The 16,385-nt window shown below is 35.5% G+C and overlaps 1 long non-coding RNA gene across 1 annotated transcript; it reads right to left on the minus strand.

The window, feature by feature from the left end:
• Window positions 1–14,175: 14,175 nt before the first annotated feature.
• On the minus strand, window positions 14,176–14,627 carry LOC111623882. The gene is made up of 3 exons (XR_002756493.1): window positions 14,493–14,627; window positions 14,345–14,435; window positions 14,176–14,255 (listed from the first exon to the last, which is right to left on the minus strand). It is a non-coding gene; the product is annotated as an uncharacterized LOC111623882 (long non-coding RNA).
• Between the last annotated feature and the right edge of the window lie 1,758 nt (window positions 14,628–16,385).

Consider the following 16,385-nt stretch of genomic DNA (forward strand, 5'->3'; position numbering starts at 1 on the left):
ATTCTTACAACGATCCTAAATCATAACTTTAAAATATTTAAACAGTTATAAAAACTTACAAGTTAGTATCGAAAAGATCTTCAAATTCATTGAGCTTAAACATAATACTAGATTTTACAGTAGCGCTATGCAAGAGATCTAATCAAATTACGGTATATTTATGGGCTTCAAAAAAGATAACATTTTTGAAAACTTTAAGACCAAAAGATCTAAAATTAAATGTTTACGAATTGTTTCATAAATAATTTATAGATATTCATATATTATATTGTAAAGAAATTCTATATGTTTTTTTTTAAATCCTTTCCATCCTGTGGGGACTAAGAGAGCATTTTTTCATACATTGTGGGTTTAGCCAGACTTACAATAGATAGTGAGATATTTATCCGGGACAGGTCTTTAAATACGAGTAATTCCTGGGGTTTTTCGCCTGATTCGATAACCCGGAGTATCCTAGTCTTAATCGTCTCGTCCATCCGGCCGTTCTTCCATAATGTCACGAAGATGCAAAGAAGTAATAGATGCATGATTCGTAATATTACATAGTATTATATGCATATGTGGTAGTTTCAAAGTAAAATCAATAGAAGAAAAGAAGGTGAGATGGCTAGCACTTCGCTTCCTCCATCTTTTTTTCCATAAATCAATTCCAAATTTACATTGGAAAGGAAATGAATGTTTTCCTAGAGCCACACGAAGTTGTACGCAGACGAAAACGACCATTTGTTGAGGCGCAAACCAGAGTTGCTTTGGCTTGGATGGAGGCTTGTCGCTGTCTAATGTGGGGGTGCTGAGTAACAACAGCTTTATATAAGAAACTATACCGGTATTTATAATGTATTTATAAAATTTTTTAAATTTTATATTTTTTTAATTTAATTAAAATAATTCAAAAATCGAAATTTTTGTCTTTTCATATTAACATTTGTACAGATCACAAAGTACTCTGCACCTCTGTCTGACGCAGTTTCTCTCATGTTACGTGGCTACACTGCAACAACACTGCTAAACAGTGCAGAGTCATCTCAAGCATTTAATCATATGAAACGCAGGGGCCGAACGAGTGGGAACTGTTCTCTAAGTAGCGTGGCACTATGCTGTTTCACAGTGCTGTCGCAGGAGGCACGCGGCACACAAACAATAATGACATCACTAATCTACTTCTGCTGCTCGAGAGAGCAGACAGCCTAATTTCCACTCAGTAGTGCAATCGGGACCAAGGTGATTGTTGGGTCAATTCTGATGATCTATTGACGTCACGCGTAATTTTTCCCTTCTTGAAAAAACTAAGAACACTTTTTATTTATAAACATGTTTAAATAAATCTCAATTGTAATAAAAATTGATGAGAGAATATATGTAGATATTTCATATTTAATTTTATTTCATAGAAACAAACAAACAAAAAACAATAATTATGTACTGTACGGTACGTTATATTCTAAACCCTATATTCACTATTAATTATGAGGAGCAGATTCGAACAAAGATTATTTCCTAAAAAAGTAAACAAAATAAGCGTGAATTTACGCTATTTAATGTTTTAATAATTTTATTTAAATTTACGACAATTTATAGGCTATTTCGTTGCACTTGGTACAATGAAAATAATTTTAAAAAATTAAACACATAATTTTAACTTAAATAATTGTTTATGTTTAAATGTTTGAGTGTAAGAGGGCATTAATAGTCTACTCGCAGATTTGCTTAACAAATCTGCGTTAAGAAAGTAGACTATGTGACGTTTTTCAGCCAGTGTGCGTAACTCCAACTTTACCACTCAATAACGTTGAAAGTTTCAATGTTAACACAATAAAATATATATATAAAATAAAAAATATTTAATTATCTTTCACAGGATATAAATTTTATTTGTATTTTATTACAACATTTAATGCTTTTTGTTTATAATAAAGCAGTTCGCCTCTTTAAAACCGTAAGAGTTAAATCTGAACATAGTGTTGATAAAATACGTTTAAGCCACAGGATTTTAGAATATATATATGTAAATTATTCCAACTTGATTAGTTTGTAAGTTATAATACATAATTTTTGGAAATAAACAGCTTTCTGGAGCCACTAATAGTGTTACATCATCGTCGCACTACGACAATTCAATCACTATTCCTATCGCTTCTTTAAAAAAAAGTTCATCAGAAGATGAAAATGAACTTGTAGAAATCTGGGAAAAATTGTTCTTTGCTTAGTTCAGGGCTTCTTAAACTATGGGTCGCGACCCCATTTGGGGTCGCTTAGTGAAATCTTGGGGTCGCGAGATTTTAATGCAAAATATTGAAAATAATTTGTGAGAGTTTGAAAATGGCATGCTTTGTGTTATAGGTTTCGTGAGTTGTGCTTTGTGTCACTTCTGGTGCAGCGAGACAATGATTCAGCAACACTGTAGTGTACTCTAGTATAGTGTTGTCGCTTTTCAGTGTATTCAGTTGTCTCTGTTTCATTGTAACACAAGAGTGAACTGTGGTAGTACACCATTATTGTTTTTGCAAATTTGTATATATCTTTATTTTATGTTTTTTGGGGTTGCGAGAAAAATCACAGTCATAAATGGGGTCGTGAATAAAAAAGTTTAAGAAGCCCTGGCATAGTTTATACTGTGAAATCAATAATTTCTTAGCATTTGCTACGAACAATTTAAAGCATTTGAAATTCAGATGGTACAAGACAGCATTGACCATTGACCATGCTGTCTTGTTCCATTTGAAATTTGGGACGACATGGCTTTCTGATCTTGGTTGCTTTGTGCCGCAGAAACAAAATGCTGATGTTCGGAAACAAAATGTTTTTATTTCCTCTAAATTTTTAAAATCATGGCCACATTTGTCACAACGATACAATGTGTCCCCCATCTTGTAATTCAATAGAACCGCTGTAACCGCTTTGTCACCGTGGTTTCTTCCGTTGTTCTGCGTTACTTTGGTAAATACCGCAAAACAACCGGTGACGTCATAACCGTAATTTTTAAACGCGGTTGATTATTCAGGTTAGATTTTCTAAACGCTTCGGTAATTACCAGCAGTTACTGGTAACACCGGTTAGAATTTCCAAACGCGCCCAAAACGGACTTTCCGATAAGATGACACCTGGTGGAAAACGTCTGAAGTACGATCACATTTCTGACAAGTTTTCGATAGACCAGTGTTTCTCAACCTCTAACGAATCGTCCCCCCCTTCAACGTAGTATCGCCCCTTCACTTCAAAATTCTGATGTCCAGGGCCAAGGCTAACGCCAAATTCGTACTGCATTGAATAGACTAGTGACTAGTATAATGTTATTTGTTTAATTATTGTATGATATAACGAATAAAATATCTAATTATTCTTAATACAGTAGAGCGTCGATTATCCGAATCAATTGGGGGCTGGGGTTGTTCGGAAAACCGATGTTTCGGATAACGGATTGCGTACGAAAAAATATATTAACCTATCCCATGTTGAAATTTTTCCCCGTTGCGTGTCGCTTCGCGTTGAATTTTCGTCGATGTTAAGCTTAACGAAGACTATTGTATCGTTAAAAATTATTTTTTTTATTTTGTACAAACAAAATAAATATATTGAAAAATATAAAAACAATAAAAAAAATTATACTTTAGAAGTTAATTTAGTATCAAAAACGTAAAATATTTGAGTAGCCCAAGCCAAAGATTGCAGCGCCACAGCACTGGCGAAAATTTAAATTTGCCGACTGGAATTCTTTCGGGTAATTGACGTTCCGGATAATTGACTTTCGGATAATCGACGCTCTACTGTATAATGTTTTACTATATCGCTCAGAAAATTGTTTTTCGCCCCCAAAATATAAATTGTTACTAATCGCCCCCTCAACATGGATAAACTCCCACATGGGGACGATATCGTCCCCGTTGAGAAACACTGCGATAGACGAACAATAGGAATATCACTTGTATTCTTAAAACATGATAAACCTTAAATTAGATATATCTAACGGCTTCACGTTAAAGTTTGAGAGGTTCTAATCCACCCACTCCTCCATAGGCACGCCCATGAAACAAGCTATGATTAAATCGTTTTGCTGATGAAAATGAACATCTAAATGGTAAAAGGTCGCCATTAACTGCCGAACAACAGTAGCTGACAGCCTAACAATTATAGAATAGTTGAATGGCTAGAAAATTTTCCTTTTTTTTACTTGCCTTTTAATTGTTCTATAGTACGAGCGGTCAGCTCGTACTATAGAACAATTAAAAGGCAAGTAAATGGAAAGGGAAAGACAAAGAAATGGCGAAGAGAATCGCTTTTAATCTTCTTCCATACACTTTTTTCAGTCCTACAAGTACGGTTATCATCACCCTTCTCCTCACCTGCAGGATAAGTTTTTATAATTTTAACAAGAAAACTCTTCTTCTCTTCGGAGAAATTCCCACACGTTTTCGACAAATTACTGGTCTCTGACGTCACAAACGAATAATGTGCTTTGTTGAGCAATTCATAAACGAGAACGAAACAGCGAACAAAATAATAGCCAACATTTCGTCAAGGTGCGTTTACAAATAGACGATAGTCGTCCTTGCAATGCATTTTAAACCGCGGTGCAGTGAGCCAACACTAGACGCAGTTTAACTTAAACTCTGCTTCTGCAATCGGCCAAGAATGCAATGTTTTGATACAGAAAATGTTCGTTTTTCTCACATAATATATGACCACCAGGCTGCGCGCGTATGTATTAATTTTGGTGGTTGATTAGCTTTGCCCCGCCAGTTATTTATAGCTCCAGCCTGACGTATGACGTAATGTTAATTTTAGGCGTATTCAAAATCTTAGCGCGCAGCCAGCACCTCTCAGCACCTCTGTTCAAAATCTAGGATAACTTCCGGTTGCTGCCAGAGTGCTTCCAGAAAATTGCAGGCGTCTTTTTCGATGCTGGATATACCAGCAAACAAGATGGAAGCTACCACGAGGCTCGTAAGAGCTCTATTTTGCGTTGGCAATTTTGAATTTAATTCATTTGTTGATGAATAAATTAAAATTCGGTTAGTACATTAATAAAATATTTTAATATACTAGTATATTTACATATGACATCACATAATTTGTTTTAGTTGTTAAAGTGTAATCTTAGAATTGATTTATTTATTTAAAACTCCTAAGAAAATTTTAAAAAGTCTTCATCCCTATTTTTCTTTTCGAAATATTAATTTTCCACTAAGCTATTCTCATTAAATAAGTTCAAAAATAAATTTAAAGTCTATATCATTCGCCATTTTTCTTATTTTTCTCTCCCGAAATTCCCGGCAGTCAGTACAAAGCAAGAGTCTAAAATAGGTCAGAAATGAAGAACATCTTTGAGTCCGCGTGCTATATGGTAGGCATAGCTATTTACCTTCAGAAGTGTTTATGCGCGCCAAAGTTTTAGACTTCGAATAACGATATTTAAAGAAATTAAACGAATAAGCTTTAATTACAATAAATGTAAAGAAGTTGATTGAAAAAAGGAGATTGGGTGATAAACCGAAAGAATGATTGAAGAAGGTAAGTGATAAACCGAAATTGTATAATACGTTACGTGCTAGATGATTTCTCCCGACGTGCCACTTTGGACACGCGTGCCATAGGTTCGTCCAGGAGTCGTGTAAAAATCAACTCCGACAAGGGACCAAACTAGACCCAGGAATTCTGATGACATCACGTGACCTCAGAATAAAAGATTCAATAAATAGAGTTCTAATAAAGATAGAACGTAGAAACGTTTTTATTCCAAATCTAAAAGACTCCCCTAAGTAATAATATAGTCAATACATAAATTTGTATTCGATAATTTTTACTTTCCCGGCTGTTATATATAACAGAGGGAAAGTGTAGCGATCGGTCGAAAAAAGACCCTCTCAAAGTTTTACATGTTTGGACTCTGGACACCTTGAAATGTCGAGATATGCAAAAGATTCGTTTTTTTTCCTGTAGATAAAAATGTTAGACTGTGTGTGGAGGGCACGATTTTGTTCACCTTGTTTGAAGCCTAATAACTTTTGTGGTTTTTAGATCCGAGTCTGATGGTTTAACACGGGAATTATTAAGCTTCAAAGTGGTTGAACTAAATCGTGTCCCATACATATTCTAACATCTCAGGCGAGAACATCTTAATGGATTCTACTGTACTATTATAAAATGACAAAAAGATTAATTTTGAGAGTAGAGACGAGTTTTTGTGAACGCTAATGACGAGTAAAATAGTCATTACAGTAGAGCGTCGATTATCTGAATCAATTGGGGAATGCGGTTGTTCGGAAAATTGATATTTTGGATAAGCGATTATGCTCGAAAAAATATATTAATTTATCCCATGTTGAAATTTTTCTTCGTTGCGTGTCGCTTCGCGTTGAGTTTTCGTCGATGTTAAGCCTAACGAAGACTATTGTATCGTTAAAAATTATTTTTTTATTTTGTACAAACAAAATAAATATATTGAAAAATATAAAAACAATAAAAAAATTATACTTCAGAAGTTAATTTAGTATCAAAAACGTAAAATATTTGAGTAGCCCAAGATATAGCCAAAGATTGCAGCGCCACAGCACCAGCGAAAATTTAAATTTGCCGACTGAAATTCTTTCGGATGATTGACGTTTCGGTTGATTGACTTTCAGATAATCGACGCTCTACTGTAATTCCAACCGCACTGGAGGGATATGACACGATTCCTTCTATGTCTCCATCCTGTCTACCTTTAATTAAGAACCAAAATTTAATAGTACTAATGGGCTGTGGATTCGGGTAAAAATCTATCGACTCCAACTCCGACTCCGACTTTTCCTTACCATCCGACTCCGACTCCGGTTTTAAACACCAAAACTCCACGACACCGACTCCGACTCCACAGCCCTGCTTTATACACAAGCTACTGTGTCAAATTTCGTTTCTTAAACTTTAACCATTCTGAGATATTATTTAATATCTCAGAATGGTTTTTTTGATGATTCCTATGATTCAATGATTCCTATCTCAAATTCCTATGATTCCTATGATTCAATGATCCTATGATTCAATGATTCCTATCTCAAAATTTTTTTATTCTCTGTTCTGAGATATTATTTAATATCTCAGAACAGAGAATAAAAAAATTTTTAAAAATTGATACGCCAACACACACGAAGTTCTGACATTTTTTTGGGTTCAGAAGGTTTCCAAACGTGTAGATTTGCAAAACACTCGGAAGGTCAAATTTGACACGATTCCAATACTTTTCCGTTTTATATACATAACAAGTTGGGAAGTAAAAAGGAGTCGGAGTCGGCGGATTTTTTGACGACTCCGACTCAAACACCAAAACTCCATGACTCCGACTCCACAGCCCTGGGTTCGTCACTCCTGGGGGCCTATTCTGAGCTCTTCCGATAACTCAACGAGAGCGATACACGGGACATTCGATAAGTCCCCTTAGCGAAAGGCAGTTAAAAAACCTTAGACAAATCGCTTTTCTGTGCTTCACATTAAGTGGGTTTCGCTACGGGTAGTCAGTAGAGATGCGTCTGGGTTCCATGCTATCGATAGCTATTACGCTTTCGATACGCCGTTAGTAAAAGCGTTATAAAATTTAATTTAGCATTTATTTGAGCTTTTGTTATTCTAGATAATATTTTCAAAGAAAACATTCATTTCAATGCAATTTTATGGTGCTAATAAGCATAAAATTGAGTGTTAAAAGTAAAATAACTCTATGGAGAACATTGTAAACTTTGATCTATTGACCCGGAAGTTTGGCGAGTATCTCATTCATAACAAGAAAGGCTTAAGTTTAAAATTTAAACTTTCTAGACCCAGTAGTTTTTCTCTACGAGCGTCTGCAGTGCCGGTTGAAGAAAAGAAGAAAATACAGCTTTTTTGGAGATTTTTACACTTTTCAATTACTTATATTTCAGCAACCGCTTTATACAAAATCTTGAAATTTTGCACACTACCTAAGAAAACAATTCTCCAACGAAATATTCGAAATTACTATAGGTGTTTGGAAGTAGAGAAATCGACCTACGAAAATCGACAACTCTGATTCTTGTATATGTGGTCAGTCAGTGACGTTTTTACTTGCCGGAGAGTTACTACCGTCACTGTTGATATAAGACATTAGATTATTGGATCAAATTTTATGTTATTGTTAAATACAGAACGTTCTCAATATATGTCATACTTAAGTACAAAATGGTGTACATCGAATATCAATTTCTCACCGAAATAATATATTATGTGAGAGATGTGGTACTGTACTGTACATTCCAGACCAATAAAAATTTATATGAAAGTGTCTAGGGTACAATAACAAATTGCTTATACGAAAGTGTCGCTACTTGTTATACTTTCAAAACCTAGTATAAGGTGACGGCCGGATGTTTGAGCAGTTAAGACTTCAGTCTACCGCTCTGACATCGAATTCGGGCTGTTGAAGAACCCAGGGAGAAATTACCTGATGTGTCAAGTCCCGTTTCATACAGCCCGGCAGCCCACATGGCGGATCTTGAAAAGCCAAGAATGGGTAAAGGTTAAAACAGTCCTCTCTTAGTGCCCTCGATAAAAAAATCAAAACCAAAAAATCACCATCTACCATGTTGCAAGTATGATAAAATATACGCTGAGTACAAAGTGATCTTAAGGATCTTAGGTAAGAGTTAGCAATAGTAAAATACGAGCGAGATTTGTGCGCAGATAATTTCTTACCACACTAAATTTCCAAAGATTTAACAGAAAAATTCACCACAAAACGATTATTGATGCTAATGTGTGAAATTCCATTTAATCCATGCAAGTTGTGATTACCAGAGCCCCTTCGGCCGCCAATTTAAAGTCTTTTAATCTTTAAAATTGGCGTTTCCACTTCCCGGGACGAGGACCCAGGGGTTGGATTTGTGGAAAGCGAGTGTTTGGGTTCTTTCATTGTGTCGAATTACACAGAACGAAGCACTTGACGTGTAAGTGCGTGAGTGCGAGAATTCGAGTAAAGGTTAAACGGTGTATATCTTCGTGTACAGTGATGTTATGTCCGTGCGTGTGTGTGTATGTGTGTGATCGAAAAACATCCTCGGCAAGTCTATAAACAGAAAACAGTAAATTACGATACGAGAATAAGATGTGTTAAAAAATAAAATAAAAGAGTTCTTACCATCGGAAATTTCGGAAAATATTCACTTGTACGATAAATGGCCACTTTGTCATCTTCGTGATAAAGTTGGGGAGGGAGAAGAATCTACCTCCCAAATGTTCCTACAAAACACAAAAACAGTGAGAAAACGAGTTTATTCATCTATTACCTAAGGTCAAGATTATTACCTTTATCAGACAGTCTTCCTTCCCGAAAAGGGTTATGAGAAGAGCGAAGGACCTGACCTGACCTAGCCTAGCCTAGCCTACCCTACCCTACCCGGAAGCTTAATCCTCATAACAGCTGTTTGCAGTGGCGTAGCGTGGGTGTCAGCCCACGCTACGCCACTGCAAACAGTTTAGGCGAACAGTTTAGGGCGAAATTTAGGTATCTCAATTTAAAAGACTAAAATCCAGTTTCGTCACAGAATAAGCAGAGTCGGTAGATTAACTGGTCTTTCGACTAATAGTTCAAACTTAGCTAGAGACAATATTTGCCGCTAGTCGGCGCCACTGTTAGCAGGAGATCGTTGTTCTTGCTAGGTATATACTGAAGTCAGTGATTTTGACCTATAATAATTGTTTTTTTAGCTCCATAAAAATGCCAACGTGCTTTGTGCCAGGATGCAAGGCAGGATATAAGTCATCGAACGAGAAGAGACATTTCTTCCGTGCTCCTAGCGATAAGATTGAGGAGTGGATGCGATGCATTCCACGAGACGACAAGATGCTAACAAATAAATGTTACGTTTGTGACGTACATTTTGCGAGTAGATTTATTTTAAAAACCTTCTCTCATGTTATAAATGGAGAGAAAGTAGAAATTCCACGAGATCGCTGGGCATTAACGTCGGATGCATATCCATCAAACTTCCCTAATTGTCCTAAGTACATTAGTAGGTCTGTACCTCAAAAACGATCAACGCGATGTCTCACAAGAAATGAAGAACCATCTAGGAAGGGATCACAAAAAGACAATACCAAAGGTAACTATTTATGGTTTTTATGTAATCTTAATCCTCAGTGAGTCATGTAATTTTTTGCCCTTGCCTGAGTTGCAGTGCGTCTCTCGGACCCTGTGTTTTAATATAAAATTAAATTTTATCTATCTATCTATTTTATCTATATTTAAGGAACATTTTATATTTAAAAATTAAGTAAAGATTGAGCTGGGTTTGTGAGATCCACTGTGATTCACTGAGGGTTATCTCTCTGTGGCCCATCTTTCCTTATAAATACTTTAAGATTAATTGTCTGATATTTTTTTTTATCAATCATTAGATTTGCATGATACACACTCCCAAGTAACAACTGTAGAAAAGGAAGTAGAAGAACCCTCCACATCTGAAGCAGCAACTACACAGCATCCTGAGCTGTTATATGTCAATAAAATCTCTGCTTTGCAGTCTGAATTGTTAAAAGTCAAAGAGGATTTATATCGGTGCAGAAAGCAAAAGATGATCTATAGGAAGAAACTGAAAACCCTTCAAACAGAAAATCTCAAGCTTCATCAAGAAAATACTGAACTTAAAATGAAACAGTTGTCAGCTGATAAACTTGATTCCTTACCACCAAGACAGAAACTTATAATAGAGCACATGCTGAAAGCATGCCATATAAAAAGCAAAAAGGGTATGAGATATGACATTAATTGGTTACTTGACTGTTTACTTTTAAAAATTAGGTCACCATCTCTCTATGAATTTTTGAGAAATAATGATTACTTGCCTTTACCCTGTCAGTCTACACTGCATCAATATATCAGAGGCATTAATGCCAAATTTGGATTTGATGAAGATCTTTTTGTTATTTTAAAGACAAAATTGGAGACAATTCCACAAACAGAACGCCAGGGAGTTTTAATTTTTGATGAAATCACACTTCAAAAACATATAGAACTTTCAAAAGCTACTGGTGAAATGATTGGACTTGTTGATTATGGTGACAATTCTGAATTGCCACAGAGTGAATTTACAGCAGGTGATCATGGCCTAGTGTTTATGTTCAGACCTCACTTTGCTAGTTGGGTACAATGTATTGGCACATTCTGTTCAAAAAGCTCTGTCTCAGGTTCTACTGTTGCAAAACTTATTTTGCAAGCAATTATTCATTTAGAACAGTGTGGTGCAATAGTCAATGCAATAGTTTGTGATGGTGCCAGCACAAACAAAGCAGCTTTAAAAGCTCTAGGAATTTGTGCAGACACAAATAATATACAATGCTCATTTACAAACCCTGCTGCAGATAGACAAGTACTGGCTATTATTGATGTACCACATATTTTAAAATGTATGCGAAACAATCTTTTGAAAAATACATACTTTCAGGTAAAACTAAGAAAATAAAGTGTTTTCACCTAATTTATAATATAAGCCATTGCATTATTCTGCATTTTTACTTTTAGTTTCCTGAAGGAAGGGTAGAATTACAGCATTTTAAAGCAGTTGTTGATGAAGATTCCAAATTACCAAAGGGATTAAAGGCATGTCCCAAAGTGACAGAAATACATGTTAATCCCAATAACTTCCAGAGAATGAGTGTATTGCTGGCAGCTCAAGTAACACTTTTTTTTACTTATATAATCTTGACTTGATAAGAATACTTTTATTTATCTCATATATTTATAGATATTTAGTAATACTTTTGCTGATGCTATGCTGTTTTATAAACAGCGTGAGGTTGCTATCCTAAAGAATGCAGATGTTACAATAAGTTTCATACGTCACATCAATGCTCTTTTTGATGCTTTAAATCGTAGATTGCCACAGGAAGGAATCAGACATGATTCAAATGATCTCAAGGTAATAGTAATGATTCACTAGCAAAAACTATAAATGTTTTAATTAACAACTTTTTAAAAATAGGTTATTGAAGAATCTCTAGAATGGTTAAATAGATGGGAAGCATTCAGATTACAGATTAGAAGCACTGATCAAAAGGGATTTTTGAGCCACCAGACAGCAGAAAATCTACGCTTGACGCTGACTAGTATCTTAGCACTCGTCAGACAATTGCTTCCAAACTCATATTATATCCTGACAGCTCACTTTAATCAGGACCCATTAGAGGTAAAATTGACTTAGTGTAATGATTATATAATCTTGTATTAAACCTTAACTTATGTTTTCTTTTCAATTAGCGTTTCTTTGGAATGATAAGACAAGGAAGTGGAAGCAATTCTCATCCCACAACAGTACAGTTCTTATACCTGTACAGACTGATGACTGTGTACAGTTTGGTTCGTCCTCCCAAACGAGCATCAGTTCAAACTGATCCAGGATCTATGCTTATTACTTTAAAAAATCTTCTTCATAGTCATAAAAAACCATTCAGAGAAGTTCAAGAACAATTGGAAGAACATTTAGAAAATTTGCTTTGTGATCCAAGTCTATACTATGGAGATCCTAGTGATAGTGAATTATTAGATCATGATTATTGTACACCAGAAACATTTAAGTTTATCCTACATTATTTAGGAGGTTATATTATTTATCGTCTACTGCCATCACTCGGTTGTGATGAATGCAAAAATATATTAACAGCAAAACCTGAGGATGCTGCACCAGAGAAGACATTTACATTCATCAAATCTCGAGGAGGTTTGTTATATCCAAGCTATAAGCTTTGCCAATTGATGTACTGGGCAGAAAGCAAAGTATGCGAAAAATTAACAAACCCAAACATGGATGTTTATTTTTCAATAATGGATAATATATTAAATCAGTGCTCTGTTACATTGATGATAGGATGTGACAATGCTGGTCACAAGTCCTACTTGACTTCCAGATTTTTGCACTTTTTTGTTACTTGTCGATTGCATTTTTTCACGCGAACGATTAATCAATCATTTATTTCATCAGTTGAAAGTAAAAACCATAGAAAAATTTCTCACTTAAAGTAAATTTTAATAACGCAAATAATAATAATAATAATTATTATTAATATGTATAATATAATTTGTTTGTATGTACAATAAATTTTTAACGTATAATAAATTCACATAATAGCACAATTTAATAATAATAATACTATTGTGTCAGTTTTGTTCCTTGTCATTTATTTAACTAAATATAAAATCAGCGTTTTTAAAACACTTAATAAAGCATTAAACACCTTCCATCGCTGAGAAATGTTTATTTAATAAAATACGTTCGAACTCATTTACACCTGAGGATAGTTTATTCCATGAGGCTGAAAATGTTAGTGTTTTATTAAATAAACATTTCTCAGCGATAGAAGGTGTTTAATGTTTTATTAAGTGTCATTTATTTATCCATAAACCTGGTTTTGGGTTTAAATAAAAGCTTTTTCATTCTTATAATAAAATGCATATAAAAATTATGAAATCGAACTCGAAGGTTATATATCTTTCAATAAAAAGAAAACATTCGACCTCACAGGGATTCGATCTAGCGGTCTTGTAGTGATTGCAGTGCCCCTGGTGGTAACATTTGTCTCTAGTTGATTCTAGCAATGAGCGAAGATAGGAAGTCGAAAGACCAGTTAATCTACCGACTCTGGAATAAGTAATGAAAAATTCCGTGCTCATTTCAATCGGTCCGAATCGTAGATGCGACAAAAATATGAAATGAAATTGTTCAAATTTTTACAAGATATTATTATTATTTATTGTGAAATTTTGCCGCCCACTAAAAGTGCCGCCCTTGCCGCCCCACTACGCTACGCCACTGGCTGTTTGGGAAGAAAGGTCGGCCGAATGTCGTGTCCGGTGAGTAAACGTGTCACATCCGGGTGGTCACAATCGGGAGTCAAATCCGTTGTCGTCGACCGAGTGTCACGTTCGGGAGACTAGTCCATGGGTCACGACCGGGTAAGAGAGGTCACGTCCGGGAAAAGGTGTCGAGTCCGGGTGAAAAGTGTCGAATCCGGTAATAAAGTCGCATCCGGGTGAAGAAGAGGAAATCGAAGAGGATTACCGCCTAGGCCAAGGGAACCGCAGCCGTCCACAGCAACAAAACCACAAACAGCACGGTCCCTCAAAATAAAAATAAAAATAATAATTATTATTTTTATTNTTTTATTATTCGGTGGCTCTCTCCTCTGACACCTCCCCGTCCGAGGAACCCCCTCCCTCCGGCGCCACCGCCTGCCTCCGCCGGAACCGCCTCCAACACCGCACCAACGTCTTCATTCTGTAAAAAAGAAAATTTGCAATTAGTCCAGTGAAAACAATAGCTTAAATTAATACTTAAATTCCTCCGAGTAAAAGCAAAATGCTCACCGCAGCTGCCTTTCTAAATCTAAAGATTCGAATCCAAAGCGCAAACGGTCGATCATCGAATGATGTGTCGCGATGTCTTCTGGGACCGATTCTACAAGTAATATTAAATAAATTCTTACGTCTAGGGTCAACATGGATTAAGACTTACCTGAAAAATCTTTAATCTTTTCTGCAAAAGTCCTCAAACCGCAAAAAACAGCACGCAATCGAAGAGCACAACAAAAGCACGTCCGACTAGAAACGCAATCGAACTGCGATTCGTCACGTGTGACGTATTTCGAACAGACGTCAAAAAACGCATCAACAATGTTCGAATTTCGTAAAAATTAGAATTTAAAAAAATCAATTTTTTAATTTTTTTAATTAATTAATTTATAATTATTTTTATTTTTTAAATTTTGCTTCAATCATTTGATAAACAAATTATCTTCTGCATTTACATGATGCAGAATGTCCACCGTGGAGAGGTAAAAAACGATCTTTTTAAATTCTACGTCTCGAGGCTTGACCATCTCCGAAAATCGCCCGAAATTCGTTCGAATAAATATCTTTTTCGTCCATTTTTGGCCATGGCATGAAATAAATCAAATTCTTAGGATTTCGCCAATATTATTTCGCTTTTCGGAAAGATTTCTCGGTCGCCGTCGGGGTTGCAGGTTTCGCCTATTAATGCAACATCAAACTGGATAAAGTTAATATTAAAAATACCGAAAAACCTTTATAATACGGCCGAACGAAAATTAAGTCCGAGACAACGGGGAAATCGACGCAGAGGATTAAACAGACTGAGCTAGGAGGAAACGATCATTCTTTCTCCTTGAATTTCTGACTTTTTAAAGGATCTCTCCCCTAAATTCTTAATTTGATCGCTTAATCAATTTGACACCTGCGTTCGACTTGTTTCGCAAGTGTTGATTCAACTTTGAAACTTTCGCTCGTATCTCTCATGCCATGATATTTTATTTCCTGACAGCTGAGAATTTTTTTTTTTTACTTACAACTCGACAATTTTGATTTCGGAGGAATGCTACATTTATTTCCAAATTTTGTCATTGTAGACCCATAAATTCCGACTGTCGTCCGTCCGCATGTCTTAACCTCGAGAACGGAGTTATATGAAATCCGAGACCAGATGTGGAAACTTTAGGGACAGGAGGCTCCAATTAACCATATATGATCTTCCGATTCAAACTGAAAGTCACGTTTTTTTCAATTCAAAACATCAGTTAACAGATGACCGGCACGACTCTATTGTTAACGGAAAAGTGTGACGTACAAGGGCAAGCCACTACTAACTTGAGGTATTTTGAATTAAATGATTTCAAAATATGATCAAGAATTGCAGCCCGGCAATGTGATCATGTCACAATAAACAATTGCTCGTAGTTATCGTTTATTTGGTTTCCACTTGTGAAAATATTTACGATAAAAACTACATTTTAATCTTTGTCGTGTTATGAACCAGAATATCGAAGTTAAAATCATTCTGAGAGGTAATAAAGAGTTAATAATTGTGGGAACCAGTAAACATGCCAGTAAGTGCAAGAGACTGATATGTAGAAACTACACCATTAACATGTGTACAAATTGTGCACTATATCCATCATTGTGGATAACAAAAGTATATTGACGAACTGACCTTTTGTTCGTTATGTTGGAGACACTGAAGCCGTGAGCGTGAATGTATTCTTAAATAGGCGAAATAAAGAAAACTGTTTTAATCTCGGTCTCTGTTAATTATCCATAATTGAGAAAGACGTGATAGATATTACTAGTCTAACAATTGGAAGAAGAAATATTCACTTATAACTTTTTATACGCTCTCCAGCCTGACGAAATAGTCTATCTCCTTTCAAGTTGTTTCGGACGAGGCACTATTTTCTCTCGGTGGCGTCCTTTTCATTTCTAAGGAGTGAGGAAATTGTAGGGTTCTTCTAAAACCCTACAATTTCCTCACAACTTAGAATTCTGTGCTTACTACATAGGGCTATCTCCCTATAGANATTTTTATTTTATTAAATTTTATTATATTAAATAATTA

The sequence above is a fragment of the Centruroides sculpturatus genome, unplaced genomic scaffold (assembly GCF_000671375.1).
Source record: "Centruroides sculpturatus isolate CEXI.00-Female unplaced genomic scaffold, Cexi_2.0 scaffold325, whole genome shotgun sequence".
NCBI lineage: Eukaryota > Metazoa > Arthropoda > Arachnida > Scorpiones > Buthidae > Centruroides > Centruroides sculpturatus.